General features: G+C 49.3%; 1 pseudogene; it reads right to left on the bottom strand.

Moving 5' to 3' along the window:
- Window positions 1-1633: 1633 nt before the first annotated feature.
- On the bottom strand, window positions 1634-3888 carry LOC109971089 (E3 ubiquitin-protein ligase TRIM63 pseudogene; annotated as a pseudogene).
- Window positions 3889-3895: the final 7 nt, after the last annotated feature.

The following is a 3895-nucleotide window of genomic DNA, read 5'->3' as shown; positions in this document are numbered from 1 at the left end:
TTGTAAAGTGGATAATTTTCTTTATTTCGCATGTATAGCCCACACCATTAGTCTAGGTGAGGCTCTGGTGCAGGGGTGGAGTAGGTCAACCCCTGATCACAGGGTTAACGGGTCGATTGTCGTTCTTCCCAGTCCATATGTCGAAGTGTCCTTGGGTAAGGCACTGAACCCAAGTTACTCCTGGTGGCAAGGCCAGCACCCTGCATGGCTGCTCTGCTGCCATCGGTGTGTGTGTGTATGGGTGAATGTAACGTGCTTTGTCCAGATATGGTGGAAAAGCACTAGGTAAGTACAGTCCATTTAGTTTCCAGACATATAGGTTCTAGCACAAATATGAAATACAAAGAGCCTGTAGATAACTTCTTATGAATAAATCTACTTTAAACATGGTCAGATGTCTTGCTCCTGATACTGGTGGGGTGACATCTAAGCTTGCAGTCCTGCAGCAGAAACCTGTCGGCCTCTGTCACAGGTAAATGTGGCAACCACCTGAGGCCAAGGCAGCCTGTCAGTACTGAAGTGTCCCTGACTGCACTCTGCTGCTTCTTTTGGCTGTAACTTATTCCCTTGATTTTGTTTTCCCCACAATGACGCACCTCCATCTTTGTATTTCATCAGGGTTTTTAGTCACAGCAGCAGCAACTGAATACAAACTGGGCACTGTGCGCGCTCCCGCACACGGCACGAGCCCAGGTCCTCACATGTACAGTAACACTGTCCTGATTCATCAAACTAAGTTTGGAGGGCTGGTTTGCAGCCAGAACTCCTCCCCATCATTCTCTTCACATTAGAAACTTCTTCACAGCCTCACGTTGAGTCCGCTTGTGTTTCCGCTAGTTGCTGGTCAGGTTGTGCGTTTCTGTGCTGTGTACGCGCGTTAAAGGTGAACACTAATCTGTTGTTGCACAGTGAATGTGACCCAGTTTGTCTGCAGCTGCTTCTATTTTAAACCTGCAGCCTGTGGCGGCACACGGGCCGACTCGGGATCGGTGTGTCACTGCTCTGTCACGCCAGTGCAACTTTTACATCTGGTTCATTTTCATTGCATGTCTGGCTGTACACAGCGCGTTAAGACTTGGCTTTTCCAACCTGTGGGACAGGTCTTTTAACCTGTGGCTGGCTTTATAGTGAACAAAAGACGAGACACTACACATCAAACTAACAAAGGCCGATATATAACGTGAAGGACTTTGATTCTTACCATGCTAACTCTGAGAGACGAGACAGTCCAAGTAACTTCAAAACAGCTGATTTATTCAAAGGATCACAGGTAAAATTAACATTACACGCTCAGGTATCTTGCACCTCCAAACTGCTCCCAGGCAGATGTAAGATGAAAGACCCTGAACCCACCAGGCCTATACATTATATCCCCTTGGTTGGGCTAGCCCCATACTACACAACATGTCGTGACTTAAACATAAGAACATATTATGGCTAAGGCTACAGTTATACACGTCATAATAATAATATTATACATCCTGTCTGCTGACAGTCATCAACTCTTCTCTCTAGTTATCCTTGACCAGATGTACCCTGTAGAAACTCATAAGCATGCCTAAGCATTTAACAGTCTAACTAGACATCCTATCTCCACTAAACATTTCTAATACATAAAGTATCTATCCAATTTCTATGTGACTAAAAATACCTAACAAACGTAACACATGAAAACGACAAAGGAAAACACAGCGTGACTCAGAGACACAAATGTTAAATACTGTCTCTGGGAGAGTGTGAGAAGAACATGGAACTTGTGACATGACAAATAACGCCGTGTAATGAGCGTTGATGCAGGATGTTGTCAGCAGACAAACTTCGTCTTGGATGATGTCATGACTTTATTTAAAGCCAGACCCTGGCGTTCCTGTCGATAAGGTTTCGTGTTTCTCTTAAAGTTATCTGTATCTTATCGTTCTGTGAGTGTGATGTGACATGATCCATGCCGGAAACGGCTCGATCTCCTGTTTCCCAGCATGCCTCGGTGCAGCTGGGTCGCTCCATGAAACCATACCTCACACACACACAACGGCTGCCCAGCACATCTATTCCCGTCTTCTGACCCTCCTGGTAAAAATAACCCAAATTAAAGGCTAAACAAGGCCAGGAGGCGTTCACTGACCTCGGTAAATATAGGAGACACGTGCACGGCTAAAAACAGACTCTGGGACAGTCCCGAACTGTGATCGCGAAGACATGGACCCAAATAAACTTTGATTCATTTAATCACATGGCACCGTGTCAGTCTGACAGCAGTGGGCTTCGTTTCACTGTTAATTGTTTTTATGCTGCCGTTTCTGTTCAGTGATGAATATAACCCTTATTTCCAAGTACTGTTCAGACTGAAGTGAGGAGGACACCAGGACCAACAGTCAAAACTTTATTCACACATTCAACATTACATCTGAGTCTGAAGTCATGTGCAGTTCAAGTTTTCAGTTTCACAAAGAGAAAACACAAAAAAAAACGTTTCTAGCTTGGATTTCATCTGCACTAAAAACACGAGTGTGAGGGAAAAATAGAAAAGTATAAAACGTCACAAACAAAATGTTCATTTTGTACGAGTAAAAAAACAAATTGCACGACTCCATTTCTTCCTCCACAAATACCTGAAGTTGGTGAAACTTGGCAGCAGAAGTCCACTCACTGTCTCCTTACTGCTTCTCCCTCCGCCCTGTCTGAGGAAGACCAGGACGGGGACTGCGTTTACTATTTCTCAGGCTCTTGGTCTTCCTCCCGACAGTCCAGTCAAAGTCCTTCCTTACTGCTTGCGATCTCTGTCATTACTCCTGGTCTTCCTCATCATCACCCTTTCTGAAGTCCAGGCGGGCGAGCACCCCCTCCACCTCCTCCGTGTTCAGGCGCAGGTGCTCCATGCTTTCGTAGCCGGGCTTGGGCCTCTGCAGCTGGGCGTCACTGGCCACCTTCTGGGCCTCAGCCTGCAGCTGCTTGGCACTGAGGAGGAACTCTGCGACGCCACAGCCCTGCATGCTCTGCTGCAGTTTGTCTTGCAGCTGCTGGCTCAGCTGCAGCTGCTGCTTGTACTGCTCAGTGAGCGATAGCAGGGTGGCCATCTTGTCCTGCTCCTCACGGCTGATGCGCTCTAGCAGCTGGCCCTTGCGATCCTCTAGGATGGCGTAGAGCAGGTCGAAGCTCTCGCCCAGCCGCCTCCGCTGCAGCTCCCCGTTGTCCTGCACCAGCTTGCAGGTGTCATCCATCTGCGCCACGACAGCCTGGACGCAGCTGTTGGCTGCGGCCAGCAGCTCCACAGCGGCCCGCAGTTCACTCTTCTGGCTCTGGTAGACTGTGTGCAGTGGTGCCACCTCACAGTCCTTGTGCTGGCCAAACACCTTGCACATGGAGCAGGTGGGCGTCTGGCAGGTGACGCAGTATATGTTAATGTGCTCGTCCTCATGCTCCTTACACCTGGACTCCTTGGAGTCTTTGTCCTTCAAAGGGGCGTCGTCACTGTCGTCCCGCTGGCTCTCCTGCTGCTGCTTGTAAATGTCAATGATGTTCTCTACCAGCAGGTTCCTCTGCAGCCCGTACACGCCATGCCGGTCCAGCAGCACATCGAAGCGGCAGGTGGGGCAGCGGAAGGTGCCCCCGGAGAAGTGGTAGGGGTTCCTGGATTCATAGAGGTCGCTGGCACAGCTGCGGCAGAGGTTGTGCTGACAGGGCAGGATCACCACGGGCTTGGTGAACATGTCGAGGCATATGGGGCAGCTGAGCTGCTTCTCCAGGCTGTCCATGGCGCTGAGCGGCACCAGCCGGCCTGTCTGGATGTCCATCTCTGTCTCTGTGTGTCTGTCACTATGTGTTATTTCAATCTCCTGTGGGCTGAGCCCCCTGGCCTTTATAACCCAGTGGAAGTACAGCCTCCCCCTCCCACCGC

This window comes from Monopterus albus, unplaced genomic scaffold, assembly GCF_001952655.1.
Source record: "Monopterus albus unplaced genomic scaffold, M_albus_1.0 scaffold215.1, whole genome shotgun sequence".
Classification (NCBI taxonomy): Eukaryota; Metazoa; Chordata; class Actinopteri; order Synbranchiformes; family Synbranchidae; genus Monopterus; species Monopterus albus.
The sequence above is the reverse complement of the archived record's forward strand: the minus strand, read 5'-3'. Positions and strand labels throughout refer to the sequence as shown.